An 11596-nucleotide genomic window follows, 5' to 3' on the forward strand; every position below is an offset into this window, starting at 1 on the left:
TGGACAGGCCCCAGGTGAGAACATGGACAGGCCCCAGGTGAGAAACGCAGAGGGTAAGAGGAGAGCACACAGCTCCACTACAACTACGCCATGACGTACACACGGGTATTATAAAACATCTGTGTTTTAAACTGTTCTGCTAGTATGTTCAAGTGCTTGTAAGCCCAAGTCACTGCGCGTTCTTAGGGCACCGCCATGAAGAGTTGGCAGGATGTGTACAGAGCTGGTGGGAATTCCTTGATTACTTAGCATCATGTGACTTCACACCTTATCCAGGCAAACTAAACTCTATTTTAAGTTTGGTGTGGGCAAAATGAAATTCAAATTGCTACAGTTTTTGTCTTAAGTGTCTGCCAAAGGCTTATGTGGTAGAGATTTCTTCTCCAGCTGACAGGGAAGAGATGGAGTCTTCCAGAGGTAGATCTGGGCAGAAGAAGGCGAATTCACGGCCAGCGCACCTTTCAGGGTGTGCTTTGGCCTCTGCCCCTTGCTTTTCTTGGCTTCCTGGTTGCTGTGTGGTGAGCTGGTTGGGCTCACCAGCTCCTTCCTGCCGTGAAACTCTCTGTAGTACAGACCCAGAAATGACGGGGCCAACTTACCTCAACCGAGACCTCCTACACTGTGAGCCAAAAAGCATCTGTCCTTGTTTAAATGACTTTCTCAAGTATTTTTTCACAGTAGCAGAAGCCTAATACATGAGCACATCTCTTGAACCACTTAGTAGCAAATATACATCATTTATAAGAAAAAAAATTAGGATTTAGGCCATGGAAAATTTGTTATATATTATCAACTGTAATACTTGTTAATGCTGAGATTTTTTTTTTCTTTTTTCTTTTTTTTGACATCAGTTATTTTATTTTAAAGAAAAAAAATAAAAACAATGATACAAAATCTCAAAACAAGATTTTAGTAGAGTAACAATGGTTAGTACGTTGTGTATTGTTACTGCCAAAGTACTTTCTCATATTACAAGATATAGGCAAGAAATAATAAATAAACAACATAGGTACAAACTTCTTTTTTTTAAGTCAACAGAAAATGGAAATCCACTTTTTAAAGTTTCTAATACTAGGAGAAGATATCATACAATGTCTTTTAAATAAATTGTAAGTCAAAGATACAGTATAAATCTTAGAACAAAAGTTAAGATTAAGCAATATTCAGAAAATTAAATGTTTTCATGATAGCAAAGAAATACTAAGAAAAAGTTTTCATGATAGCAAAGAAGTACTAAGAGTAAAACATAAGATAAATACTGGAATGGCAAATAAATGACCAGCACTTCTAACAGTTTGAGGATAGGATATCGCGCAAAGTTCTAGTGTGTTGTGGACATTCATAATGACTGTGGCAGTTACTGGTGGCCAGGTGTCACTTGAATGCTGAGATATTGAAAAGTAGCTTTTTGGTTTTTAAAGACCCTGAGAAGGACAAGAACTCATGATCCTAACATTAAGTCTAGAGAGTGAGACGCCATAGCTATCATCACTTTGAAAATTAGAACAAGAAAGTACAATACAATTAAAATGCAGCTGTTTGGATTCCAGCTGGGGATGTAGCTCAGTGGCTCAGGGCCTGCCTGGCAAGTGTGAGGTCAAGAGTTCAATTTCTGGTACCAAAAACCAAAAAATGTTCAGATTCCAATTCCTGGCTTCTCAGTCTATCAAGGTATTGTGAGTTGCATGGTGCTCCTGTAAGAGATATTAGAGTTCGAATGTTCAGTACCAGCAATATGACCTTATTGTAGATGATCAGGTTAGTATGAAGTTCTTAGGATAGGCTGTAACCCAAGACAAATGCTACCCTTATAGGGACAGGGAGATTTGGATATAGACACGAGTTTATGGAGAGAATGTCAAGTGAAAACAGCAGATGTTTGCAATGTACCTACAAGCCCAGCGATGTCAAATATTGCCAGAAATCAGCAGGCAGGAAAGCTACAAGGAGAAATTTGTCCCTTACAGTCCTCAGAAGTAATGACCCTGATGATACATTGATTTTTAATTTATCAAATCTCTGAAATAACAAGTTTCGGTGAAAGCCACTGGTTTGTGATACTAGCCCATGTTAGTCAACGCACAGGCTTCCATTGACCTTCGTATGTCATGGTTCCCTCATATACACAGTGATAGCAATAACATTCACCTTCCAGCTTTTAGGAAGAATAAATTAGCTAATATGTACTGAGTGCCTACCCTTGTGTTTGCTACTCAGTGACTGTCAGAAATGCTAGTCACTTGACTCAACTGCTGTTCTCAATTCCTTTTCTTTTGTTCAATACTGAGTAGCATGTTACTCGGATGTTGGATGTTCTGCTAAGTTGCAGATCTACACAGCAGTTCCCTGATGATACAAGGGAAGAGAAAACGGATATTTTGATTTAGCTTTGTAGAAGTCATAGGTTGTAAATAGCTAGAATAAATGAAAGTGGCTAGTTACAGAAAAATAGAGTGCTTTTTTCCAGGAGGTTAGGGTTTTAACAGAAAGAATAATGAATGAAAGGGCCTAAGAGGCCCTATATCAATATATTTAGGAAAAAGAGCCAGGTTGTTAGTCATCTCTGTAGCTTGAGACAGAACATGCAGGATTTGCAGTGGCCCTCGGGCTTCATCGCGATGGCCTCAGGCCTTTGAACTAAAATTCTGGTCATCGTAATGTGATTTTGATGCACGCGAACTCCTTCTGCCTTAGTCATCCAGTGTTACCTTGTTCATGTAAAGTTGATCAAGGCTTGGGGAAGGAAGTACTACTGGGGTTGTGAGGTGGGAAGCAGTTTGGTGGTCAGGATTGCTGTTGGGAAGGATTAGACAGCCTAGGTGTGGCTGTGTCAATGTGATTGCCTTAAGAAGTGCCCGGAGGTTAGGAAAGTGTCTCCGGGTGGACATGGAGGCACAATTCTGGGTTCTATGGATGGCCCCAGCCCCTTCCTCTCGGCCGCTGTTTCCCAGCCCTGCTTCCCAGCTGCTGAGCTAAGCAACTTTGCACCCTTCTGCTGAGATGTCTGTGCCTTGAAGCCAGATGATGCAAACCTGATCCCTAACCACGGGTGAAATGAAACCTCTCCTTCAAGTTGTGGGCATTGAGCATTTTGGCTTAGCAGGAGGACAGCTGGTCAATACTCTGCGGAAGACTGGATGGTTAGCAGTTGGAAGTTAAGTGAGGCATGAGAGTGGAAGGAAAAGGAAAAGACACAATGTGCTGTATAATGCATTCTAGTCCCCTTTCAAATCTTGTTTCCTATGGCAAGTCATTTAATATTGTTTACTCTCCTAAGGCTGCTGTAACAAATTAACACAAGCGGATAAAACATGACGTTCTCCTTTTCTATAAATGTATCAAAATTTCTTACTTATAAAGACACTCATCTCTAGATCAGGGCCTGCCTTGATGCAATATAGTCTCACTTTAACCTGCTTAAATCTGCCAAGATGGTATTTCCAAGTAAGGTCACATTCACAGGTTATTGGTAGATATGAGTTTTGTGGGCCACTTTTCAATCTTGTACACTCAATTCTTTGACCATAAAAGCAAATGATGATAATATATACTTTTGCTTTACTTTCCTCTTCTATGAAAGAGAATATGATAGTTTCAGCCATATAGGTTACTGCAAGATGTTTGTCATTTTTTGACTTCCCATTTTATTTTTCTTGTAATATGCTGACTTCCTTTGGTGGAATTATTTCTTCCTTAGTGGACTGAATTTAGTATTGTGGTAAGAATGGGTCATAAGCACATAAATGTGTGGCCATATGAGTGAAAAATTGAATGAACACATTTAATTAAAAGGCTAAAAATAAATTGATCTTGTCCTGTGGTTTTTAAAGGAAAAGGTTCTAGAGATAGGCCCTCGATGCTCGAATCTGACCCTAACAACTGCGTAACTTTGGGAATTACTCAGCCTCAGTAACTCATGTAAAATAGGAGTGATGGCCTATTGAAACCCTGTCTCAAAAAGATAAATAACCAAACAGTTAAAAAGAGACTAAAAATGAGTGATGATGTTGCCCACCTCATTCTACTTGCCTGCTGATATTCTCGTCTTTGGGTATGAATCAGTGAACAAAATCTGCCTAAAGGGAGCTTTCAAACCTGGAGAGAAATAGATAGTAAAGAGAGAACAGTGGGTACTCTCAACACACTGTGATATGTACATGGGTGTTTTGTGAAAATGCTTGAAAGAGCGTGGAGTTGGCAGTGTGTATATATGATACTTTGCCTATTCTATTAGTAGTATTTGGACTATATGTTATGGTTGTGATTTGTGACTTTTATTTCTGTAATTTATGACATCTATTTCTTTGGTAATGTCTTAACTTCTACCTATTATGAAGTTTGTTTTTTTCTACCCTTCCTTCTCATACTGAGAGCTCACACAATCTTCAGCAAATTTTCTTTTGATTAATTTTTCCTGAGTTGATCTCCACAAGATTGTTGTAAAGATCAAAGACAAGTGTGACCATTAAGCATATAAATGCTTAACATTAATTCTGAGGTATACAAACTGGGCTATGGAGAATGGAAACAATGGAATTAGATGACAGCTGATAAGCAGAAGTAAGCTGCAAAATATGGGCAAAGGAAATTAGTGTAAAGGAAGATCAAGAGAAACTGGAATGCTGATAAAGGAGGGCCAGATTTCATTGCTAGTAGAAAAGTATGAGGACATTCTACGGGGCAGTCTGAGGGCCTTGCACAATTGAGGCCTTGCACAATACTCAAGGCACTATTCACTCCTGGCAGTAAGGCCCCACAGGACTTAACCTAGAATACGTGGCCTGCTTTAGAAACAAGCACTTCTACATTTTTGTATCGCCTGATTAAGTATTTTATAAAAACTACATATGAGGAAAAGCATCTTTGTTCTTGGTGCAAAAGATTCCAAAAGAAAAACTAATGAAGAATAGAGCAGCTATTTGTTTGACACCAATCGATGCAGATTCATTATTTTAAGATGCAAATATATGTAATTTTAAACCTGAGATGAAAAGTAGCATTATGCTGAAGGATGCAATAGCCTAATATGTACATGCATATTCATATGTTGCCAGTTATTCCTTTGAAGCTGTGTAGATTATGCATTTGAAAGCTAACAACCGAAAATATGATACATATGGAAAACGCTTCAACATCCTGAGATAAAAATACAAAGAGGATCACCGCAAAAGCTCTGTTCCTGTAATATTCTATATTTCATTTCTCATCACCAAACCTTACTCTGTCCTTTAAGGATTCCCATAACCCAGTTATCCTTGAGGGATCCAGGCTGGGAAGTACTCCAATGCTTATTTGGCTCTTGTGCGAAGCCCAGACTTGGTGTTCGAAGATGAGCTCTCGTTTGGAGTGAAAGGGCCGGAGGAGCCTCAGCTCCAGCAGCTTTCACCACGAGGCCAGCTCATTGACATTCACTCCTTCTCTCAGTACTGATGAGGCCTGTACTCTTTCCTCAGAAGGCATTGATTATGTGTTAGGTAATCACGGTAAATAATTACTGCTACTGTCACATGAAGCTCCTCAGCTAGTAAAGAGGACAGACAGCTAAAAGGGAGGTAAAGGAAACTTGCTTTCAATTTGTGATACCTGCTGTGAAGAAAATAAACAGAAAGAGCAGAGATGAAGAACAGGAGAGGCCTGACGCCAGAGCTTCAGCCTTCTTAGACAGTGTCTGCTTGGTGATAAGGCCTTTCCAGTAAGACTAGGTACAGAAAGGTGGAGGATAGCTGGCCCCAGGCCTCAGGAAGATCATTCTCAGCAGTTAAGAAACAATTCTGCCAGTGGCTGCAGCACTGTGGTCAGTGTATGTGTGTGCATGCGGGTGTGTGCGTGCGTGTGTGTGTGCGTGTGCATGCATGCATGCATGCATGTGCCCACTGGAGGCTTCCTTTTAACAAAGCAGCTTCCCAGTTCTCTTTGCTGAGATGATTGAGACCTTTCAAGTCAAATGAAAATTTGTGTTTAGTGTTTGGTCCCCAGAAGGATACTTTTGGACACACTGCTCTGATGGGAGATCCTGTGAGGACTGACTGTAATGTGCGGATGACTTAGGTACTTTTCTCATTTGTCCTTTGAGAGTTATGTATCTTCCACTTTTTTGTCTTGCTCTGGGCTCCAGAGATACCATGTCTCCTGTGGGCAGCTCTTCCTCCCCTAGTGACTTTTCTTATTTCCCATGCATGACCTTATTGTCCGCAAGCTGTCGCTCAGTTTAGCCCCTTCACTATGCCAGAGCCTTTTGGGCTCACTTCTTCCTATTAGAAATAAACAATACAAGCCAGGTGTGGTGTCTCGTGACTGTAACATGAGTACTCCAGGGGCTGAGGCAGGAGGATCGGTGCAAGTTCAAGATCAACCTGGGCTGCAACGTGAGTTCAAAGCCAGCCTGAATTGCATAGCGAGATCTTGTCTCAAAAAACAAGCAAAACCAAACACCAAAGAAACAAAAGGACAAAGTAAAAGCAAAGTTTAACAAAAACTTTAACAAGTAAAAGAAAAAAGTCAACCTGTGTCTAAAACTGGGTCCAGGGCATCCAAACAAAAATAGGTCATACAAAATTTTACGTCCTTTTACTCACCTCTCCAATGTCCCTTTTAGACTTGTTCCTTACCCTAGGTACATCTTTTGCTATTTCTTTGGTTGTAGGGCCTGAGACCTATGATTAAGCAGAAGGGGCCTGCCAGCCCGAGCTCCTCTGAGTGAAGCATAGAGGGTAAGGGAGTCTGTGAGAATCCATCCTAATCCTGGCCTGCAGATAGAAGAAATGCTGGGTGCAGTGCTGCCAGCTCTTAGAGGGTTTTTCTGTGTCCTCTGCCACAATTTTTAATCAATACCTAACACTATCTTCAAGTCTCCCTGTCTATAAGAGATAACTCTGTAATGTAAGGATTTGTAGTCTGCTTCCTTTCATAAATTTTGGCTCCACCTAAAAAACTCACCAGCCTCTGATTCCAGGCTCACCAAGCATTTGTGTGACTATAATTTAGCTTTTCAAATGGAACTGCCTGTGCTGACATAATATTGTGTTGCATTGAAGGATACATTTTTAGTAAATATAACAGGTTTTTTTATGCCCAATATGAGTATGTTTGGTCTTTATTTGTATGGTAGTCAGTTGTGAGTGCAGAGTACGTTCACTATATCTGCTCTGCCCTATAAAGACTTTCAGAACTGAAGCCTGGACTGAGACACAGTAACTTCTCATTTCCCTGCCCCCTTGTAGTGTACCTGTTTTTAGCTTCACCACACAGACATTCAGAGAAAGACCAAGAGCCCTTCGGCACTTGCAGTGTTGTGGAGAGGTGAGAATTTTACTTTGGATTTTACGAACATACACCTCAGGGAAGGACGCCCAACTCATAAGGATGGCAAGGAGTGACCTGCCACCACCCCCTACGTATGCAGAGCAGACGATGTGGCAATGAATGAAGGCAAGAATTACATCGCCCAGCGCAGAAAAGGAGTGTGCTCTGTCGTGGTGCCATCTGTAAGCCCTGCAGGGAGAGGCGGTGAGCCCAGAGGACGGGTGGTGTGCCAAGTGGAGGACCCTGGGATGTTGGCACACACAGAATGGCTCTCTCAGCAGCTCCAGAGCATGACCCTCCCAACAGTGCAGACTTCAGAGGAACAAGGCAGAGGAAAGTGTTCCCCAGCCGGCAATGATGGCGCAACCATGCAGAGTAGAGCTGGTGTCGGCCAGTTTGGCTGCAATACAGCAGCTCATTCAGAGGAATCAGAGAGCCATTGCTGGGGAAGGAGCGATGAAGTGGATTGTAAGAGACTGACCAGCTCTGTGGTTCTTTCCAAAGACTGCTAGAGTTTCACTCTCTAATGTGTTAAAAGCAGATTTTGGCTCAAAATCTGATCATTTCAATCCCCTTATATGGAGAAGCAGTGCAGCCAGTGAAATCCAAAATATTGCTGTGACTTTATAGCCAGCTAATTGGTAGCAGTATGGGAAAGGACAAATTTAAGCCTTGAAGTATCACATATAATAACTTTAATTTGTAGCACCTATTACTTTTCATAATACAGCCTTCCTGAAACAAATGTCCATGGCCATACAGTTAAAGACTTCTAATATAAGAATCTATGGAGGTCCTAGGACATGGAGATTTCTGTTTCTCTTCTCCTTGACTCTGCACCTAAATCTAAGAGTGAATACTTGTCCCTCTTGAAGCAGAACACACTCAGACTTGCAATGACTGTGTGAACAAATCTGTAGGCCATGTTGAGGTCCTTGCAAAGACAACTAAATCAGCTGCCCCAACTTCGGTCTTTCAAGGACTGGTAGGCCACATGGCAAGCTGCAACGAAGACTAGGAAGGAGGAAGGCGCAGGCAGAGGATGAGTGTCCTGGGCCTGCTGACACTGCTGAGGGGCTGCCTTGCTCACTGCGTCACTCAGTGAGAGACTACGTAGCGGCACCTCACAACCTGTGAGCTCACCAGACTTGAACCCCAGTGAAAACATGCCTGCCCTTGGAGTGGCCACCCAACCAAAGTGCACAATTAAATGATCAGCACACACGTAAGTGAAATAGAACGTCTGTAAAAGTAGAACAGCAGAGAATAATTTGGGAGAAATGGTAATATGCAAACTCCCTCCCTTTTGAATATGAATGATCTAATTTTAAGAAATATCCCATCAACAGCGGAATCAGTTTCTTAGCAGTCTGTCCCAATAACTATCTGTCTTCATAAACTTATGGCTGTTTCTCTGTCTTCACAAAGATATTATCCAAACTGTAAGCATACTGACTGTCACACATGGGCGACAACTAGAAGGTATGGAATACATGAAAGTTGGATGGGCCACCACTTTCTTCAGGGAGCTTTTTCTTTCTCTCTGTTGTCTCGTGTTGTGTTTTGTATTTAAAGTTCCACATTCCACACTACAGGATAAATTCTTTTCCTTCTACAGTGAGTTTTCTTAGAAAAGAAAAATAATTCCAGTGCTTTAGAGTTTACTGCCCTGCTTCATGGCTCCTTAAGCAAATTTTAAGAAACACTGACAAAATGTGTAGAAACTGGACATGTCAACCTGAACGCTCTAGGGTCATCCTTCTTACTGAGGAGATTAGCAGAGCTTGTGAAATCTGTGCAGAATCTCCATTACAAATGAACTGCTCTGGCCGCAGGGATGTGAAAAGCTGAGGAGGAATGTACAAGTAGTTTCAAAAAGTTTTAGCTGTCAAGCCTGTCTTTTAAACAGACAAGGCGCATAGACATTGAGTTGCTTTTTAAAGTATATTTTAGAGCGCAGAAAATAGCCCTGTTTGATCAGATCAATCATCACATCTGAAATTATATAGAAAGTTAATATTTGGTTTCAAGGCAAAACTTTAGCTTTGGAGCAAGAAGTAAGCAACAGAGAAATAGACCCTGGTGATCGGAGCCCTGACTGTTTAGGTAACGATTTGCCTCTGAGCCCCGAGAGACCCCGAAGAGTCCCTTCGGTCTGCTTCTCTCTTTTTTCCCTCTCATTTGGCCCCAGTTTCTACTGAAGGCATTTCATGACCTATTCTTTAGTTTGCTCAGACTGAGGCCTGGCTTCATCTTCTTACTGCAAGTTCCAGGCTTGTGTTTGGCAATAAAAGGGTCCATAAATTACGAAAGGAAGTGCATGCCTGTAATCCCAGCACTGAGAGGCTGAGGTAAGAGGAGTGCCTCGATTTCAAGGCCAGCCTGAGATACCTAGTGAGTTCAAGGCCAGCCTGAACTATAAAGCAAGCCTTGTCTCAAAAAAAGAAAAAAAAACCAAAAAACCCAACAAAACAAAACAAAACACGCCCAAACGACAGATCCAGTTCTTGACATCCCAGAATAGATGACTTAGCAGAAACGTCACTCTGTGGTCTGGGGTGTGGTGCGGGTTGCCGAAGGCTCAGGCTTCAGGGAGAGCTCAGGGCCGCTGAGCATCACTGCCCAGAGCTAAGTTTTACAAGCTGAGGGCGAGGAGGATTAGGTGAAGAGGACGGGGAGAAGCGAGTGGAACAGGACAAAGGGTGTTACAAAAGGTGCAGTGATACAGTGGCGTTTGCGACTGGGTCCAGCTCCCAGAATGCAGCGGCCCAGCCACCACGCAAGCTTTGGGAGGCTGCACTCTGCACAGATACAGAGGTGGGAGTGACGTCCCCGTCCGTTAGTGCTGCACCTCGGCACGATGCTGTGTCTGCTCAAGAGGAAGCTGCCTTTCCCCATGGGCACAAGCATGTCCTGTGAAGACCAGAGTGTGCAGGGCTCCATGAGTGCTGGGCCTGAGCCTGAGATTCTTGGAGCCCTCCAGTATTTTTCCACAGGAGAATGCACTTTTAGTGGATCGCTGATGAGACTTGTGCCAGAGCCCATGGAGAGATGCGTGAGGGCTGAGGTGGTCACTCAGAGGAAGGAGAAGGGCCCGAGCAGCGGGGGCGGGGCTCAGAAAGGAGCAGTGAGCGCCTCACTAGTGTAAGGGCACCGCAGGCGGGTGGAAGCGGCCTGAGGCTGGAGCCTTGCCCAACTCGGCTGACTTTCCCAGTGGTGGGAGGGTGGGGCTGAACGGAGACAATGGCTTCAGCTTTGCAGGTTCTTGAGTTTATCAGTGTTTGTGGTGCATGCAACGTGGAGAGAGCTACGAGAGCTAGACACACGAGTCCACGCCTGGGGGCATGACTCGACTGCAGATATGCATCCTAGGGTGTAATCAATACATGTGTGACAAATTAGTGGGGCTCGATTGCCCGGGGAGGTATGCACAGTTGAAAGAGAAGCGAGCACACAGTGGAGTTCCAAGAGACTTAACTGCTCAAACAGCAGAAACAGAGAGAACTGACCGGGAAGGAGACTGCGAAACATAACCAAAGATTTCAGTCGATGACCCACACCATCTGACACTGCCCGTACATATGTGAGAGGCAGCCAGCTCTCAGGAGCACCTTGCATGCCCTAAGGACCAAGGCACATGAATGAACGTCACGGTTGAGACTCTGGAAAGCAGGTATCTGGAATGGGAAGCCTGGAAGCTGGGAAAGCTAGAAAGGCCGGGCAAGAGCAGCCTAAGGCAGAAAAGCCTTCAACCTTCATTTGTGGGGAAGTTTGAATTTTCCCCTTTCTTTCATGATGGGAATGAAGAGTGAGTGGAAAGGGAAGTGATTTAGATGACTGAAAGGAAAAGAAGGACCACTTTTTCCAAAAGGATGGAATGAAAGTACTTTTTCCTGTTTGGCTCTTGAAGATCCTGTTTTCTCTGCTCTCAAAGAAATGAGCAACCACGCTTCTGGTTTCTACCAATTTAAGCTCTGATTTTCATGGGATGCTCAGGTCTAATCAAAGGAAGAGAAAACAAGGGCTTTTGAGGGCTGAAGCCAAAAGACAAAGTGAGAAGAGGATGGAGAACAAGCAAGGCGATAGAAAGCTGGCTGCCACGGCCTGTTACTCTGAAGCTTCAGGAGCACCCCATGCCTAGGGCTCACTGGAAGCAGAACCACAGCCGGTACCGGTACCCAGCTAAATCACAGGCCACTGTCTGATGCTCTCTCAGGCTCCTTGGAGAGGAGCGGCACCACAATCTGCCCCGTCTTGCAGCCTGCCCTGACACACGAGGCTTTGCCCATGTCCT

The sequence above is a fragment of the Octodon degus genome, unplaced genomic scaffold (assembly GCF_000260255.1).
Source record: "Octodon degus isolate 3935 unplaced genomic scaffold, OctDeg1.0 scaffold00012, whole genome shotgun sequence".
NCBI lineage: Eukaryota > Metazoa > Chordata > Mammalia > Rodentia > Octodontidae > Octodon > Octodon degus.